Genomic DNA, 20627 nt, shown 5'->3' on the forward strand with positions numbered 1-20627 from the left:
GGAGAAGGAAGAGGAGGGAGTAGAAGAGGAAGAAGAAGAAGGAGGAGAAGGAGGAGGGAAAACAGGAAGAACAAGAGAAAAGAGGAAGGGGAAGAAAAACGAGGCAGGCAGGAAGGCTTTTGCTTGTTCAAAATGTATTACATTAACAATTAAAAATGGTACTTCAATTTCTTTCCACATTCTACTCAGTTGTAGTGCCACTGTTTATCAGCAACATGTTTTCTCCTGTATAATGAGTGTTGTCTTCCCCTATGCCTTCATTGTCTACATCTGTATCTCAGACAAATGGCTTTTAAATAAATTTCATAAAATCTTGTCCACGTTACTTGTAACTTCTATTGCAGTAATATAATGTGCTTGAAAATACATATTAATGTATTTGCAATCAACTTACATAAATGCAAGAGGAATAATTTACTCTGTCTTATTCTCTTCCTCTCATCTCTATACATTATAAATGTTACATGTATTTTGCAACCTCACATTGCTATGGGGCTGTCATTCTGAACTGTTCCAGTGAGTAAAACTAATTCTTTCCCCTCTCCCCTGAAGACAGTCAACTATCTGACAAGCTGGTTTCTTTCCTTGCCTATATATAACAGCTTAAAACATCAGAAAATTTCAGCGCGACTTTTTAATTATATAGCTTAGCAAGCCAACATATTCAGCAGCTGTACTTAAATATTCAACCTGAAATGGACTGAGTATTAAATTAAAGTAAGCTACTAACTAAAGTAACTTTACTTGATATATCCGCCATAAGAAGTGACAATTCATCTAATTAGTTTGCAACCCAGGAGTCGTTCTGAATTATTTTCCTCTGGTGTGGATTTTTTCACAGTAATGGTGCATTTAGCATCCACTGATACACGTGGCTTCTATGAAAGGATAACTTCTACCAGCCAACATTTTAACAAGTATTCTTTTTCTGTTCCTAATGATATGCATAAAGTATTGTATTGAGTCTGTGGATGACCCAGTACATCAAAATGATACATTTGCGGACATGATGACATACCTCCAAAACCTAACACCATGCAGCAGTTAGTCATCAGTGACCTCTGAGTTCCATAAGACAGGCTTCAAGAAAGGTGCAATTAAGGTTGTGCAGACCCACCCTTTCCTATCATTCTTAAAAATATATCAGCGTGCCAGTGAGAGAATAAGATGATTAAGGATAACCTTGAATCCACCCCAATTATCATTTTAGAAAAGCAAATCATTGGCAAATTTTGGAAGTTCAGCTGTTTTTGGCAGCAAATGTTTATATGATCCCACTGATTATAATCCAAGCAATTGTACTGCAGTGCTTTGTTGTGACTCATTGGGTTGGACCAGTTTCCAAAGGTTTCCAAAGGGGCTGAGATTGATACCAGACCTTGAAGGGTGAGAGGATTTAGAGGAACAAAGAAAGACTGAGAGTTCTGTGTGCCTGGGGTTAGGACAAGCGAACAATATGGGGAGAGTCTCAAAGCTACAGCAGAGCATAGTGGAATTTAGGACTAAGTGCAGCACATATAGATTATAAGGTGAAGTCCTAGAAGGAGTCTTTTTTTTTTTTTTTTTTTTTTGTTTTTGAGATGGAGTCTCACTCTGTTGCCCAGGCTGGAGTGCAGTGGCGTGATCTTGGCTCACTGCAGCCTCCTCCTGCCTCCCGGGTTCAAGCAATTCTCCTGCCTCAGCCTCCCGAATAGCTGGGATTACAGGCACCCACCACCACACCTGGCTAATTTTTGTATTTTTCGTAGAGACGGGGTTTCACCATGTTGACCAGGATGGTCTCAAACTCCTGACCTCAGGTGATCCACACGCCTCTGCCTCCCAAAGTGCTGGGATTACAGGAGTGAGCCACCTAAACAGATATGTTTAAAGCAAACTGAATACAGACTAAAGTACTTGGCTTTCCTTCTTTAGGCAAAGTAGTGGGTTTTCATCCAAACTTTTCTATTGTTAATGCTGTCATGTAATTACATTTTTTAAAATGCATTTCAGTTGGCTTTATTTGGAAGAGTTGTGGAAAGCAGGAGGAAAAAGGAGGAAAGTCATGTATGGTAAAGATTCAGACTATATCAATAAGTTTGCTTAGCAGGCAACAACAACAACAAAATAAAAATTGGAAAAATAAGATTGCTGAGCCTTGGTGTTATTTACTGCTTAATGGAGTGTTGGCTGAAAACAGTACAATAAATACTTCATTTTACCCAGCATCACTTAAAAAGTAAATAAGGCACAGAGCCCTTCTAAGACAATTGCTGTGGCAGTATGGGGTAGATATAATGGGCTTCAAGCAGCATAAAGTTTAAGCTAATATGCTTGGGCTTAGGAGTTTATATCTTCCTCTCCCCTGAAACAGTCCCCTATATGATTCCCATAGGTAAAATCATCTCAGTGGGTTTTGCAAACCAGTGTAAATAAGTGCAGGTTCGTCTTAAAGCTCCGGCTACATATTAAAGCCAAATCAACACCCTTTGCTAATACAGATGTTCAAAAAAGATAAAACACCTCAAAGCCCGTGCGCTGGGTTGGTGCTGCTATTTCATGTCAAGGCAATTACAGTGATGGTATTAGGAAGATCAGGGCAGGAGCGGTGTTGTCATACCGGGGAAAGGAAAGCACGCCTTTAAGCAATCATGTAGAGCATGCAGGACATCTTAAAGCTGGGGAAGGAACAAAGCTTTGCGCTGTCGGAATATTGATCTGCTCCAGAAGGTGCAGGGAGTTGCACTATGGTGATTGCCTTCCCCGCTGGGTTTAGAGAGGTCTGAAAGAATACAGTATTGATCTGGCCCCGTTCCCAAGAAGTAACTTAAAGATAAGCCCTGACTGGAGGCCACCAACCTTGAGAACAAACTGTTGCAAAGACGCCCCGTTTGCCACACAGTCAACATCAGAGCTAATGCTGTGTGGATGATGATTAGAATGTACTTAAGCTGGGCCCACAACAAGCTGACCATGTGCTCTTTCCCTCACCTAAATCACAGGTGTCTCCCAATTCTGAAACAGGTAAAACAATGGTCTGGGTGGAAAGGAGGGCAAGGCACAGTGGGAGTTCCATGTGAAGCTGTTTTACATCAAGGAAGAAAGATGGCAGTTTCTGAAGTTTTGTTTGTTTGTTCGAAACCACTCACGGCCTCATTTACTTCATCTTTTAAATGGGAATAATAATGCCAATTTCACAGATCATGGTCTGGATTCAAGGCAATAAATAAACCTACTCAGAAAATGGCATCTGGCTGGGCGCAGTGGCTCACACGTGTAATCCCAGCACTTTGGGAGGCCAAGGCAGATGGATCACTTGAGGTCAGGAGTTTGAGACCAATCTGGGCAACAATGACAAAACCACGTCTCTACTAAAATACAAAGAAAAAAAAAATAATACACACACACACACACAACACACACACACAAAAACCAAAAAAATAAAACCTGGCATGTTTTCACAATCAGGGTGTTGTTTGTAAGGCAATGAGGAATCCTGTATCATCTACTGTCTGCTCCGTCTCAGAAAGACTCGCTTCCAGCTACTAAAATTCTATGAATCAAAAAAGAACATTTTTCAGAGAAAGGCAAACCTTCAACATTTCCGCTTCCAGAGCTGTGTGTAGAACTCGTTTGCCAGTGAGTCTGTGTTTATTACCAAACCTCAAGTTCAAACTTGGAAATAAAAATACACTCTCCTGAAAATTCTTCACTGACATGCCACTCAGCTGCCCATGGTTTCCTGGTGGAAATTACTGTAACCACAGGATTTCACATGGTTTCAACCTCTAGCCACAAGTTAAAATTAGCCAGATGTTACTGAGAAGTTAGGGAACTAGGCTGTTTATATTTGGATCTGGTTATACTGAGTGTGTAACCAGATCCAAATATGAAAATTCATTTGCAATGAGATTTTAGGGTACAGCAACTTGATTTCCATCACGTTAAGAACATTCCATTTGCTAAGATGACTCCAAGATCATTACTCCTTTGGGAAACAGAGTCCAATAATTCTGCCGTGGTCATAGAAATCCTCACCCTGTGAAGGACACTTTGACTCTGACATACACTGTGTGTAAAATGGGGTACATCCCTACAACCCCGCTACCAAGGATTTTACAAGTCACACATACAAAAAAAAGACCTGGTGTCCTGGGTGTTTTATGTTTCTAAAACATCAGTTCATGGTAGCTATGAGGTAACCGTTTCATCAATTTCTGAATTGAGTGTATTGTGTGAGCGACTACCTCCGCTAGACTTTTTAGACAAAACTGGATTTTGTAACTTTGTTAAATTTGCATCAGTTCAAAAATTAAAAGTAGACATGTTACTAGTTCCACTTCTCTGATTACTTTCTCCAACAGTGAAGGGAAGGAGAGCAAAATCACCTGCATATCTTCGGCACTTAAAGATCAGAATTATAACAATAACATCTCACAATTTTCCAAGTGCTCCTTAGGCATTGTCTTGTTCCTCTCACCCGAGGTCCCCGGGGTGGGTGTACACATTCATCTCTGCTTCATTTGATCCACCTCTGCTTGGCCACTGCCGGACTTTTTCCCAGGCAAAAGGAGAACCCCCAGGAGAGTGGATAAACTGGACCCAGGAGCTGCAGAGGTAGTTTGATTTCACCACAATCATTTCATCTGTCTTAGCAAAAACCCCTTGGGCTTGCCCTGTAGTACACAAACTTGGCTTTGTTCACGCAGCTCAAATAGAACACTTCTCATTCAAAATTTAACTCAGCTCTCGGAAACATTAAAAGGAAATATGGCCTATAATTATCCAAATTGAGATGCAAGAGATGGAATACTTTGTCCAAGGTAAATACTTAATCTTTTAAAGTTTCTAGGAGGTATCTTTGAAGCTGTGATAGAATTTGTAAAGCCAAATAAAAATATATACCAAATATGTATCTACCACGAGAAAAAGGAAGTTTATTAAAAGTGTTAGCACTTATCTCTATTGGAAGCACACCATTAGTCAGTCCTACACCTCTTGTATACTACCATGGAAAAGGCATTAAGACAATCGATTTTCTGAAATTTATCCGTATTGAAAAGTTGTTCCCATTGTCTTCTTTTCAGGAGGACACGATTTTCAAAACTCACATATTTCATGACCAAGTTTCCCAATCTACAAAGGTTGGGAATGCACAGCAACTTACAAACTCCCTACACATAAATTTTAAAAAGTCCCAAACGCATTGTAAATAGAAACCCCCTTATGCAGCGAGCCCGCTGCCTCCCTGACATCCCATGTATGTGAGCACAATAATTATCCATGTGATAATAGCATCAAGGTCCTTTGTTATATCTTTCAGTCCTCCTTTTTTCTTCCTTCCCTAGCTTTGCTGTTCTAAGAGAAGTCAAGGTGAAGGGTTTAATGCCTCTGAAGCTGGGGCAAGAAAACAATCGCCTTCTCCAATGGTCAGTAAAGAATACAAGGGCACAGTTAAAACAGAGCCACTGAAGTGAACAACCTTGATGCGACCAACAGGAGAAACACCCCCTCCAGGTACTCCCCACAGGGTTCCCTTTTGGTTGCAAGGCCAGGAAGGTCAGCCCATCTCTATGGCACTCCCTTTCAAGTGTGCGGGCGGCATGCCAGCAAGCAGGTTCCGCATGACTGCTGGTGCTCAGGGAAACTCCTCAGAGAGAGACCCCTGACCCACCAGACGGGCGAAAACCAAAGCAGGGATCAGGCACTTTATTTCAAGAGTATGTGTATGCGTATGTGTATGTGTGTGTGTGTGTGTGTGTGTGTGTGTGTGTGCGCGCGCGCGCGCGCGCGTGTGTGTGTGTGCTACAAAGGCAAAGGAGACCTTTCAAATCTAGGAACACTACACACATAAACACATTAGGCAGAAGGAAAATAGGAAACAGAAATAGGAGAAATCACCTCTTCACTAGTAAATAACTTATAAGACACTGAGACTATCAGTGACACTGCAGAGTTGGAAATTTCTATTTTAATTGTATCCATTGTTTTGAAGGAACAGAGTGAAAATAGCGGGATTTACACTTTTGTATATACTATACAATTTTCCAGATAAGCTCTTCTCTCTAGGCTGATGTCCTTCCATCAGTATTTGAGACATGAAAAGTTAAATACAAAATAATGCTCAAAAATGGCCAGGCACAGTGGCTCACGCCTGTAATCCCAGCACTTTGCGAGACTGAGGTGGGCAGATCACCTGAGGTTAGGAATTCGAGACCAGCCTGACCAACATGGTGAAACCCCATCTCTGCTAAAAATAAAAAATTAACCGGGTGTGGTGGCACATGCCTGTAATCCCAGTTACTTGGAAGACTGAGGCAGGAGAATTGCTTGAAGTCAGGAGGCAGAGGTTGCAGTGAGCTGAGATCATGCCATTGCATTCCAGCCTGGGCAACAAGAGCAAAACTGCATCTCAAAAAGAAAAAGCTAGAAAATGCCATTCTTGCTATCGGGATCAGGCAGAGGATTCTGCCTGCTGTATATGCACAGGGCTGTGGTCTTTTGCTGTATTATGCCTTCTTGGCTGCTTACAGCTTACGTGACAAGCCGAGTCAGCAAAATTATCACAGTGAGTGGGTGTCCCCAGCCAGTTTGTGAAGCTAGAGCCCCTTGGACCTAAACATTTCCTGTTTGCAAAAGAGCAGCAGTTATGTTCCCTCACAAGCAGTCTTGCTCATAAGCCAATGATTGATAAGCATCTGACACTATCATGCAGCTCTTGGAATGCCTTGGAAGATGTTTCAGATGCTAGGTGTGTTTCTGAGCACTGTGGTTACATTCAATTTCTGCATCTACTGAGAGGATCCGGGTTGGAAGAAATTAGAGTCTTGCTGTGATAAAAGTGTGGGGGGTGATTGAGCTGAGTCTGGAGAATCGTTGTGATGGGAATACCGTAAAGCAGGTTCAAGCATCATGCTTTCACTCAGCAAATATTTACTGAGCTATGACTTTATTTCAGTCGCTGGATATACTTAAATATGATGGACACAGCTGAGCCCTCATGGAGCTGACATCCAAGGAAGGATGGTGACATGAGAAAGGTTGTTCTACCTGTGTTGAGCCACATGAAGGAAAAAATGATGGACACCAATGGAGCATATAAGAAAAGCAAACCTAGGCTGAGGAATAGGGAATGCTTTCGGGAGAACAGGATGTTTACATGATAAAGGAAGAAAATTAATGTACATTTGACTTATAAACCTCATTTGACTGCTTCTCAATTATGACTATCAGATATATCTATATAATAATTTCCACACTCATTTTCTCCTTTCCAACCCTGCACTGACTTCTTTTGTTAGCTATCGCAACACACTAGTTAGATTTGAAATCTCTCTTTCAATTAAATTTGGAAATCCCAGCAGGGAAACATTCTCAGTAGTCTGTGTGATTAAGAACAGAAAAAGGATTGCATTTTGACATCTATAATCAAACCTCACAAAATAGCCCCAATTGATTTTAAAATTCACGCTTCAGCCATATATTATATTTGTATTTTCAATAGCACTAACTCTGTAACATTTTACATCTTACTATCATTTTCTTATTTATTGCCCTTACAAAATTCTGTATGATTATGAAATTGACGAGATGAGTTTTAAGTAGAAATGAGCTTCCTTTTTTCACAAAATTTGGGACATTAAATTCTCGCTTTATTGAACTAACAAAAAAAGATATCCAATTTTGTGTAGATATGGCTTAAGGTGGTTGCAGGTATAGTCTTTTTGGAAGAGGGAAATAAGACTTTTAAAATGTGGAATTTGAAGATAAACTATGAAACGTTGACTTGCCAACTTGCAGCATATCAAAATGTCAGCTCAGCACCTTAAAGAGTCTAAAGGGATTATTCAGCCCAATTTTCTCTGTGCTTAATGCCATATCCTGGCTTAGAGTCAGGTTCCTTAGGAAGAATATTTAACTCTTTCTGCACATCATTATTCCATTTTAAGCAATAAAGTTGTGGTTTCCTAAATGACATCCTAATAATCTAAAATATTTCCCCCAGCTTTGAAAGGATCCGTGCTTTGAGGATATAGCTTACATACTGTGATAACCTCAATCATTCCGTAGCAAGAATAGTATACCAAAATTACACTTACACGTCCATTAGTAAGTCCTAGCACAAATGATAGTAAGAATATTCTTAGTATTATCCCAGGAAAAGACAGTGACTTGAATCTTATGACAACTCTCTTTAAGCCTGTGGGCAGTGCTCAATGGCTTTAATGAAACAACATACATATTTAACCATGGCATTCAACCTCTGAAGGAACAGGTACGTTACATAACATTTGAAAGGGGCCTCAGAGTGGTCAAGTCCACTTTCTGTATGATTAAAGAATCCCCTATATTGTTCTCCTGATACAAGGGCTCAAGGACTCTGAGACCTTTGCTATCAAAGAACTCCCCACCTCAGGAGGCAGCCCATGACCTTGTCTGATAGGTCTAATATGAAATTCTTCCTTGTAGCCTGCCCTAATTACCCTTCCAAAACTTTAGCTAGCTGAGCAATTTCTGTACTAACGGGCTGAATAGAGTAGATCCAATTATTTTCTCACAGGACAGCCCCTACTACGATTAAGATTAAATCATTCCGTTATTAATTCAGTCATTTATTAGGCATCCACTATGAGTTAGACACCTGTCTAGTGACTGGGGATACAACAGCAAACAAAGTTACTTCCCTCCTAGAACTCACATTCTGGGGAGAGTATAGAGGAAGAAAATAAGCCAGCAATTTTAAGTAAACATGTAATGTGTCGGTGGAGAAAACTCAGGCACAGGGGATTGCTACAGTGTGTGGGATGAGGAGGGGAGCTGTGAGGTTATCTCGGGTGGTCTCGGAAGTGCTCCCTGCAAAGTACAGGTGTGCATAGACCTCAAGAATTGAGACAAAGTGGGGAGACAGAAGTGTGAGTGCAAAGCTCCTGATTCCTCCCACTCTGGAGTGGCAAGCAGATTTAGCCCCTTCCATTGATTCTGTTTGGTTGGTAGTGCTGTCCAGATCTCCACACTGAAGGTTGAAATATCAGCCCTGTCCTGGCTGTTATAAAAGAGGGCTTGATTTGATTAGAAATATCTGCTGTGGATGCCCGACAGAGACTGGCAGTTGCTATTCCGTATAAGCATAGTGTAAGTCCACACTGTATTTCATGCAACTCACACAGTCTTCTCTTCTCTCACTAGCAGTAATTTCATTCTTCTAAGCGAATCTCTTATTTCAAGGGTTTTTTTGTTTTGTTTTGTTTTGTTTTTCAGTCTTCACCATATTTGCCTTTCTCGGGGTAATGTCTAGTTGGGTAATAATCTCACTTAAAGGGTGAAAGTCAAGGCTGTGCATAGTGATTTAGGTATCTTCTAAGCATAGAGAAAACCTAAAATCCCAGTAGCTTGTTCTGGAATCCATAATGAGACATTTTCAGACTAGGGCTATATTAATTTGGGTTGAGAAGGACTCCTTATTGCATCCGTGTGTTTAGTGCTAAGTGGCTACTGATATGACAGGCTCATGACAGGTACTTGTCTCTCTCCTTCCCCTCCTTGGCTCAAAATTTAACATGAAATTAAAAGAGTGCTGTGTATGTGTGAGGACGACCATTTGTCAAAGCAGATCCCAATCACTTCAGTCTGCAAGTTCTAGCACACAGCGTAAAACCACAGCTCAACATTGCCCCATTCTTAACGAAAGGTTAATGCTGTAAGCTTTAAAAAAAATTTGGATCTGTTGTTTGGTAATTGGAATAAACATTCAAATTTGAGTATCAAATTTCTCATTAGTTTCACATCAATACCTGTGCTGCAACTATGGATCAGTGAACTGGGCTCCTCGCTGCCCAAGTGAGTTCATTAATCATTCTCCCCTAAGATGGCTGTGCAAGTAGACAGCTGTTCTAAGCAGCTGTCTTCAGGCACAGCTCCTCTCATACAGACAGTGGGAAACTTTTTGCATGAGTCTGCTGTTGTTTTAGATGGAAGTGCTACTTGTATATACAGGTCCAGAAGCAACTGGATCTCAGGTCAGTAACGCATTTCAATTTGTAACCGGTCACTTTATGGTCACAGAGAGAAAGGTTTAAAGCCATTCAGGCTAAGTTACCATGTCTTATCTGACTTATCACCAGGAAAAAGAAATACGAAGCTATGCATTTCAAGCTCACACTGCATTTGGTGAAAAGCCACAAACCTAAACTGAACTCTTGTAACCCTTTTTTCCTGCCCCAAATGATATGCCCTGGCTTGTTAGCTCTCCTGATCTTCCAACTATAGATAGTTAACTTTATTTTTATATTTTTCGATACACTTGACTGCTTAGAGAGATCAGAATCCACACGCAGCTCCGATTCTCCATTATATTGAAGCAAGTACTCCAGTAATTGGAGCTTATCCTGTTTTAATATATGCAATCAGGAAATTTGAAACGGCCTTGATGGCCCCTATAATATTTCCCTTAGATGCTCTCTGATATGTCAGTGTCTACAAGTTCATCCACACAGCAATGACCTCATGTGGCAACCTTTTTCCATCTACTAGAACACTTAGTAGTAACATGAGAACCTGATTATCTTCTCTTAGAATAAAAAAGAGGAAAGACAAAGAAAAACAACACACATGCACACAAACTTAAGAGGTATCTCTCTCTTGGAAGCAAAACCACCAAGACAAGTAGACACACACTGGAGAAAATCAGAATCACAGAATACAAACAATTGTTTCCTGGGGCGAAGGTGGGTGGAGAGTTGTTGGGAATCAAAGGAGAGCCAGGCATATCTATTTCCTGGAGATGTATTTAGCTTTTCACATTAAGGAAAAGTGAACATGCCAAAAGTTCAACTCAAGAAGATTTTTATTTCTCTCATTAGATACAATAAAAAATAAACACAGGGAGCTGGTAGGGAAAAGAATGAATGTATTGCCTGGGCACTTCTTAGATAAATCATTTAAAATTGGACTTTCCTAGCATGTGCTATGAAAAGTTCTAAAGTAGACAATGCCATCCCCAAGTGAGACATGAGGCAACAACAGGTGAGTTATTCACTCACTCATTTAGTATTCCTTTAACAAACGGGTACTGAGAGCCTACTGGGTACCAGGTAGTATTCTGGGCATTGTGACTTGGCGTACACAAGTCAGAGAAGGGTCTTGCTTTCACAGTGTTTGGATTTCAGTGGGGAAAAGGCAGAAAATAAACAAATTAAACTAGTAGCTAGTGGCCAGGCTCAGTGGCTCACATCTGTAATCTCAGCACTTTGGGAGGTCAAGGCAGGCAGATCACCAGAGGTCAGGAGTTGGAGACCAGCCTGACCAACATGGCAAAATCCCATCTCTACTAAAAATACAAAAAGTATCTGGGTGTGGTTGTGTGTGCCTGTAATTCCAGCTACTCTGGAGACTGAGGCAAGAGAATTGCTTGAACCCGGAAGGCGGAGGTTGCAGTAAGCTGAGATGGTACCACTGCCTTCCAGCCTGGGTGACAGAGTGAGCACCTTGCCACGAAAAAAAAAAAAAAAAAAAAGCAGCTAGAAATAACTGTCAAAGATAAAAATAAAATAGAATGATATCATAAAGAGACATTGAAGCTTTTTAAGGTTGGATGATATTGGAGGTTTCAAGGAGGATGGAGAATTTAAATTGAGACCTGTAAAACAAGAAGAACCAGGTCTGGTGGGGTTGACAGAAGTCACTCTCCTAATCCTATAGCTGCTACAAAATGAGATTACTTAAGCCCACATCTGCATGACTGCAAAGCCTCAGTCTTTCTCCCAATCTCCACTTTACTGGAGCATCATGAAATGTACAGCCAGTTTTGTCAACTACTAAATCAAGAAGATAACTGGCAATTATGTGTAAAATAGGAGTTGTGTAAATAGCATAATAGGAAAAAGTATAAATTGTCTGCTTCTGCTTGGGCCTGTTCAAACTGGTTATCAGCCTCATTTATGTAGATAGTTGTCCACATTAAACTTCTTTTGAACATAGCTTTATCTTGAGAGCATTATTTCTAGATGTGTCCTCATCCTTAAAATTAATGTATTTTGCCATTATAGAAGTGTTGTATATTTATCTTCATTGATTTTGGATTCTTACTCTCTTCAGTTCCAATTTACTCTAGTGTAGCTTAAAAGTGCATGGGCTGCAGCATGGAGTATGTTGTGACTGGAACTTTGATTGCATTCCAGTCAATGTTGGGATGCAGTGAGAAACAGAATGTAAGACTTATAAAACATTTAAAAATAGTACATGAAAAGACAGACCCAGAAAGCTTTGCAGAGTTGAACCATCTATGCTCAGTGGAGAATATTATTGGAAATTGTTTAATGAGTGTCTTTCATAGTAATTATGTATTAAAATGCTAAACACTTGAATGGAAACTTTAGTCTCTGAGATTCTTGGAACCTTTTCTAGTTTCCACTCCAGGGACGATTTCACTCCCTACTGTATTGCCTCTCCTTCTGAGGCTGATTGTTTCAACTCCTTCAATGTACTCGGCAGTGGTTTGTTCTTTTATAAATCTAGTTGACTAAAGAAGAACCCAAAAGTCAAACCAAAGTTGATAACCTTTAACTTTTCCGATTTTTCAAAGCCTGTTGAAGTAAAATCTGCTATATGTACTTTTCTTTTCTTTTACTTTTATGTCCTTATCAACTTGTTTATATAATTGGTACTTGGATCTCATCAGACCAAACCATCAGTGTTTTATGGTGTATATGGAGGAAATTACTAGGTAATAAATATTATATAAAGAGTATTGATAAAACTCAGATTTTGAAATATGTTTTATAATATTACACTCATAAATATGAGTTACATCATATCCCTGGAATGTTCCTCCTTTTTCCTGTTTTTGCTGAAATTACAAATATGGATTCAATTTCTCCTTTAAATTTCAGTTATATTTCATTTCTTGGGCTTCTAACCTCAAGGGTCAAACTAAAGAAAGTTGTATATATTTTATTCTATTGAAAGGTAACAACAATCCAGAATGATTTGTATAAATGAACCTGGTGAGAAAATAAGAACACATGCATAAATTATTTGTGCATGCAATTTTTATAACTATAAATTTTGTAAAATAAGTTATTTATAACGTTATCATTTCTGACAGTTGTATCATGAGTGTGAGAACATTCAACTACAAAAAGTAGTCACAGATGCATGAAAATTAAAGAAATGTAAGAACACATCTGGTTTAATTCCCTCTCTTTAAAGATGGAGAAATCAAGATATAGAAAGGTAATGGGCCTTGTTTCTGGTGGCTCAGTTATTTAAGGGTAAAGCCCTGGCATACTGATGGTGTGTGCAAGCAACAGAAGAACTTTCTTCAGGCTATTGGTGTAAAGTATCTATGGCCTCACTGTGCAATCTTATGTAATACTCAGTGAAATGTCTTTGAAAATTTTATGTAAAGAATATTTTATGAATACAAACTTCCACTAAGTAGAAAACTCTATATTATGGATTGAATATTTGTGTCCCCCTAAGATTTACATATTGAAACCCTAACCCCCAATGTATGTACATTTGGAGATTGGACCTCTAAGGAAGTAAGATTAAATGAGGTCGTAAGAGTGGGGCCCTGATCTAATAGAATTAGTGCCCTTATTAGAAGACACACCAGACAGCCCCAGAGAACACACTCCCTTTCTCTATTTCTCCCCCTCCCCCAACCCAGCATACATAAAAACATCATCTTAGCATACAGAAAGATGGCGGCCACCTACAAGTCAAGAGAAGAGGCATCAGAATGAAACCTACCTTGTCAGCTCAGATTTTGAAATATATTTTATAGTATTACACCCATAAACATGAGTTACATTATATCCATGGAGTGTTATATCATGGGCTTCCATCCTCCAGAACCATGATAAATAAGTTTGTTATTAAACCACCCAATTTGTAGTATTTTTTTATGGCAGACTGAGCAATCTAATACACTATAATAATTCATGTGAGATTTACCTAAATTTCCCACTTTTTAATTTGATATGAAGAACTGGGGTTTTATTGTAGCAAACACATAGTATTAAGTAAAAGAAAAAGAAACTTTTTAGGACAATGATTTCCTAATATGGGTAGGGATATAATAATTAGTTTGGAAGTGCATATTCTAACATTATTACTATTGCAGTGAATATTCCTGTAGGTGAAGTTCTGCATATATCCTTGATTATTTTCTCAGAAAAATTATTGGAGTGGCACTTGCTGGACAAAAGTCTGCACTTTTTAAGGCTTTGAAGTAGTAAGGTTTCACAGGAATATTGACTGCATATTATACTACTCTCCAGAAATTAGCTTTGCAACATAGGTGGGTATGTCAATGGATAAGAGGCAGGAAAGAGGGCTGCTGTATGTACTCATAGGTAACTGCCTCTCACATTTGGATAACTCAGCTTAGGTTATGATTCCAAAAGTGCACTTGGGAATCTAAGAGAGAATGAAGTAAAGGAAAGAGAAAGAACCTGTTCTCGCATTTGTTCACTAAAGACAAATTGCCAAAGTACTACAATTAGAAGATACCCTGTTCCCTAAAATTTATTACGACCCCCACATCTCTATAACCTAATTAAAATGTAAAATTTGTTTGTTTGTTTGTTTGTTTTGCGTTTTTTGTTTTTTGAGACAGAGTCTTACTCTGTTGCCCAGGCTGGTGTGCGATGGTGCAATCTTGGCTCACTGCAACCTCTGCTTCTTGGGTTCAAGCAATTCTCCTGCCTCAGCCTCCCAAGTAACTAGGATTATAGGCATGCACCACCGTGCCTGGCTAATTTTTGTATTTTTAGTAGAGATGGGGTTTCACCATATTGGTCAGGCTAGTCTTGAACCCCTGACCTCAGGTGATCCACCTGCCTCAGCCTCCCAAAGTGCTGGTATTACAGGCTTAAGCCATTGTGTCTAGCCTCAAATGAAAGTTATTATTGGTCAATGAAAAATAAAATAAACTTAAAAAAATATGAGCAGAATTCATGTGTGAATCTGACCTGACATGGGGCTTCCTGAACTGGGGCATTGATTCAAACTATTTTCTCTTTCCTTTCTTTTTCTTTCTTTTCTTTTTTTTTTGTTTTTTTTGTTTGTTTGTTTTTTCTTCTTTCTTTTTAAATTTGGGAACCTAAGACCAGTTTAATACAACGGTACAATTGGTATTCCCCTCAATCACCCTTACAAGGGACACTTATAAAGCACACTCCAATCTCAGCCATTACTGACTGACAAGATACGAATTTTATATTTTACATCGCTTCATATCAAGAAATTCTTCAGAATGATAACTGATGCAGTTAAGCTTCCCAGAAAATGAACAGTTTGGAGGATTAGGCTAGAAAACCTGGTCACCTTTTGAAAATCTCCAGCTAGTAGCCACAAGGGGAATTTTTGAACTGCAAAGGTAAGCTTTGCAGGCCTGCACCTTGACCCTTGTCTCAGTCTGGGGCTCAGGAATTGAAGGCTGTATGATTTTATTTGAAATGTCTACCTGGCGTGGAGCAATGACAATAAAAAAAAAATTGAAAGTGTAAAAAAAGAAAAGCTATTATATCTTACAGGAGTATCTCCTGTAGTAATGAACTTTAAAACCAGTATGTTTAAACGCTTCCACACATAGGCACGCCCTCCCATCCACTTTGCACTACTCATACCTTCACATACTAAGAAAAGTTACATTTTAAAAGGAGAGAAAGTATATCATAGTGATATACTAATCCTCTAATTCCTTAGAGGAGCGAATAACCTTTTCTCTTGATATAGGAACCAAGCATTGATCTGTCACACTGTTTGTTCTAGCAGAGCTCCCAGAGGCACATTCAGTTTGAAACGTTAAGGCTAGTTCATTAGGCGTCCCTGGCTCCTTTCTCCAAGAGAATCAAGATAACACTGTGGTTAGTTAATGGCTTTCTCTTGTTTCCCCCAGAGCCTGCCTGTCTGAAGCCTGCAGGCCCGAGAAGCTTCTTTCTCCCTTCTCTTGGCTATTAGTCACAGCTGGTAAGGCTCACAGGAGCCGAGACTGTTTGAAAACAGTCGGATCACGAAAACGTTTCAGTCTTTCTGCTGCAAGCAACAAACTTGGCCCAGGCTGCCACAAGGAGATGGAGTGGGAGTGGGGGTGGCGATGGGATGCACCAGGAATGAAGGAAGAAAGGGAAATTGCTAACCACCTCACTTCAAAATCTTCTCTGAGGGAGCCCGTGGTAGGCACCCTTGCTGGGAAGGTGGACGGACTAACTTAAAATGAAGTGATGTTGCCTCTTGGGGCTAATGTCTCCTGCCCAGCACCCCATTGTCCTCTCCTGGAACCCCGTATTCTGAAAATGGGGCAGTGAGGGCAGACGCTAATGATGAGACCCTAGAATGTAGTGAGCTACCTTCGGCTGCTGCAGTTCTCCAAGACCTGCCCACCCCTTTTTCTTCTATACTTACTTTGTACAGAACCAGTGGGGGAGCAAAGAAAAAAAAATAAGTTAGATATTAGGTATTATAGATAAATTCAAAATCCAAAACCCAACCCATAGACCTCTCTAATGTTCAGGGTAGAACTGCTGAATGAGAAACACGATGCCCCGTAAGTCTGACCTGACTTTTAATAGCCCTGTTATTTGTTTGTTCAAGGCACTACCTCACAAAAGCAGCTCCGGAAAAACCGAATCATTTTAGCTTCTTCCTCTCATAGGACCTCAGCAAACTACTAACAGGGCCCATGTGTCTACCTGTCCCTTGGAGTGGCTGGTGTGCTTCCCTGCAAAGGAGATGTTGTTAAGACAGTCCATGATGCTGTCGGTGATGACAATGTCATCACCAGTGACAAATCACCCTTCGTCACTGCCCTGATCTTGAGTCATGAATACTATGGTTGCATTGGGTTTATGAGACCAATAAACATATATGCTTTGGGGTCAAGTTTAAATACAAGCTGGAAGAGTCTCATTTCCCTTTCAGGGTGCCTACAGGATTCATATTGTACTGAGAAATCACACAGGAAAGTTTTATGAGGGATCAGGTCAAGCCCATAAAAGTAATGGGGCTCTTCACTTCACCTCTTTCAAGGCAGTCTGAAGCTGGTTCCATATCTGGCTTGGATTTTTCAGAGAATAGTCCTGCCTCTTCTTAAATGGTTTGAGAACATGTAGGTTCTTCCTCTGAATTTGGAACATGCCAGTGACTTACTAGAGATGACAAATACAGGAGGATATTCAGATTTCTAGATTATAACTTGATGAAAGGTAAAACAAAAAGCCACTCAAACACACTTTTATTCTTTTTCCAAAAATGGAAATATGTGTGTCACATTTCTAATTTACAAGGCCTATTGCAATTATGTTTTAGGCTATGATCCTGGTTCAAAGGTCACAGATAGAAGATAATAAAAACAAGAAGAAATAAAATTCAAGATCCATTAGAACATTTCTGGATTGTCCATTACAGCTTGTATTACACAACAGAAAAATGATCACGAATAGATGACAAGCTATTTAGTTTTGTGTTTACTTTTGGAAGGATGTGGGTACTACGCAGAGTTTCTACAAAACCAGCATTGCTTACACCAGTACTTCAAATATGAGTTATTTAATCACCCACGTTAAATGAAAATAACCAAATGATTAAATAAAATCAAGTCATACTTCATGTGAAGACTTTACTTCAGCTTACAGTTTGGGAGACTTTGTCTAACGTTAAATGTTCCACATTCATATATTGCATAATGTTATCTAGCAACTTATTCTGTGAGGGAATGTTTCTATGAGTATGCATGAAGTTACATTAGTGTTGTCCATTTATTCATCAGGTACCAATAACAACTGTATTATTGAATGCAACTCATTCTCAGCACTTTTGGTTCTGGTAACTTTATCCTTATTCTCTTCTTTCTGCATGACTCCTTCTTCAGTGTGTATTCTTCCTCACATTCTCTGCACAGTAATTGTCCGTGGTCTCAGTCACTGGTTCTATTGATCTGTATTTTCCTCCTCAGAGACAAAAAGGACCATGCCCATTCACAAAGGCTGCATCAGATTCCATTCCACCTTGCCTTCATTGAACACTTACTATAGTCATAGCTTGTCTTTTTCTGGTCACTGCAAGAAATATAAAGATAAATAAGTCTCAATGCCTGCTGTCTTGGCAGATGAAATGATAATAATGATATAATAACTGCAAACACTTATCTAGCACTAATTACATGCCATTCTAAGTGCTCTATACACATGAACTCATTTAATCTTTAAAGAATCCTTTGACAGAGTCACTATCATTATCCTCATGGTCCAGAGAAGGAAACGAAGACATGGAGAGGTTGGGTTATTGCTCAGTGTCGTACAAGGATACAAATAACCATGGTGCAAAGGGAAATTGAAAAGTAGTATGCAGAAGACACAAACAAAAAAATCATGGAGTCTCAACTGATGGGGCAGGGTGGGGGAGGGGAACACAGGCCAGATTTCCTAAAAAGGGAACCTATGAACAAAAATTTTAAAGTAAATTTTAAAGACTTGTTATTTTCTAAGAACTTACAGTGAATATTTTGTTTCACGTAGTTCCAGCCAGATCCCCATTTCACCAATGAGCAATTAGAAACTTAGAAAATGGGTTTGCTAGCCGGGCGCGGTGGCTCATGCCTGTAATCCAAGCACTTTGGGAGGCCGACGCAGGCAGATCACCTAAGGTCAGGAGGTTGAGACCAGCCTGGCCAACATGGCGAAACCCCGTCTCTGCTAAAAATACAAAAAAAATTAGCCAGGCCTGGTGATAATCGCCTGTAAGTCCAGCTACTTGGGAGGCTGAGGCAAGAGTATCGCTTGAACCTGGGAGTCAGAGGTTGCAGTGAGCTGAGATCGTGGCATTGCACTCCAGCCTGGGTGACAGAATGGGATTTTGTCTCAAAAAAAATAAAATAAAATAAATAAAAGAAAATAAAAGAAATAGGTTTGCTAATTTTATTAAATATTAAAATGCAATACCAGAGTTTAAACCTAGGTCAGTCTTAACCCAACATCTATGTTCTTAGCCACTCTACTAAACTGCTTGTATCTCCAAGGTAGATGGTGAAGGATGAGTTAAATTTTGAAAGCCAGAATTAGGAGGAGGGGACAATGTAAGAGAAGAAGTATGAGCATAAAATCAGCGAGGAGGTTTGCCAGAAACAGAGAAAGGGTGAGCTTACCTATTCGTGCTGCAGCAAGAATGCATGACACATACATGACAGATAGGAGGCAGACAGATGGACTTTTACAGTCTCTGGGGAGGTAAGATAGTCCATGAGACACTGACACCTGGTGTGATGTGGCAAGAGTGAGCCTGAGATGCTTGTATAGATAAATAGGGAAAAATATAAGAAAAGAAAGATGGGCTGGGGGTGGTGGCTCACTCCTGTAATCCCAGAACTTTGGAAGGCCAAGGTGGGCAGATCACCTGAGGTCAGGAGTTCGAGACCAGCCTGGCCAACATGGTGAAACCCCATCTCCACTAAAAATACAAAAATTAGCCAGGTGTGGTGGCATGCAGCTATAATCACAGTTACTCGGGAAGCTGAGGCACGAGAGTCGCTTGAACCTGGGAGGCAGAAATTGCAGTGAGTCGAGATCTCGCCATTGCACTCCAGCCTGGGCAACAGAATGAGAAAAAGAGAAGAGAGGAGAGGAGAGGAGAGGAGAGGAGGAAAGAGAAAGGTTGGCTGGAAGGAAGAAAGGAAGGAAGGAAGGGAGGGAGAGAGGGAAGGAAGGAAAGAAGGAAATGTCACAACGGGCCTTAAATGCCGAACTGAGACATTTTAACTGACTATGTCATGCAGTGGGCAGCTACTTTCTATTATTTAGAAGAATGCATGGTAGGAATTATGGTTTAGTAGCACTAATTAGACAATGAGGTATATTGGGGGAAGTAACAGAAGGAGGATTTTTGAAGTCCTTAAAAATAACTTCAAAAATCTATGGGTATTTGAACAACAATGTGGACTGTGATAATCAAAAAGAGGGGATAAATCTAAAAGTGACTCTTGAAATAGAGTAAATATTTCTGATGTTGAAGGAGTTAAAGGAATGACTGCCAAGTTTCCACACTGATTGACTCATAAAGCAATGGTGTGGTGCCTACAACAAAGGTCAAGAAATCACGATGTCGCCAGGCATGGTAGCTCACACCTGTAATCCCAGCACTTTGGGAGGCTGAGCTGGGCAGATCACCTGAGGTCAGGAGTTCGAGACCATCCTAGCTAACATGGTAAAACCCCGTCTCCAGTAAAAATACAAAAAAATTAGCTGGGCATGGTGGCACGTGCCTGTAGTTCCAGCTACTTGGGAGGCTGAGGCAGGAGAATCGCTTGAACGTGGGAGGTGGAGGTTGCAGTGAGCCGAGATCACTCCACTGCACTCCAGCATGGGCAACAGAGCGAGACTCTGTCTTAAAAGAGAAGAAGGAAGAAAAAAAGAAAGAAAGAGAGCAGTGAGCCAAGATCACTCCACTGCACTCCAGCATGGGCAACAGAGCGAGACTCTGTCTTAAAAGAAAAGAAGGAAGAAAAAAAGAAAGAAAGAGAGAGAGAGAAAGAGAGAGAGATAGAGAAAGGAAGGAAGGAAGGAAGGAAGGAAGGAAGGAAGGAAGGAAGGAAGGAAGGAAGGAAGGAAGGAAGGAAGGAAGGAAGGAAGGAGAGAGAGAAAGAAAGAAAG

Source organism: Chlorocebus sabaeus, chromosome 29 (genome assembly GCF_047675955.1).
Source record: "Chlorocebus sabaeus isolate Y175 chromosome 29, mChlSab1.0.hap1, whole genome shotgun sequence".
NCBI lineage: Eukaryota > Metazoa > Chordata > Mammalia > Primates > Cercopithecidae > Chlorocebus > Chlorocebus sabaeus.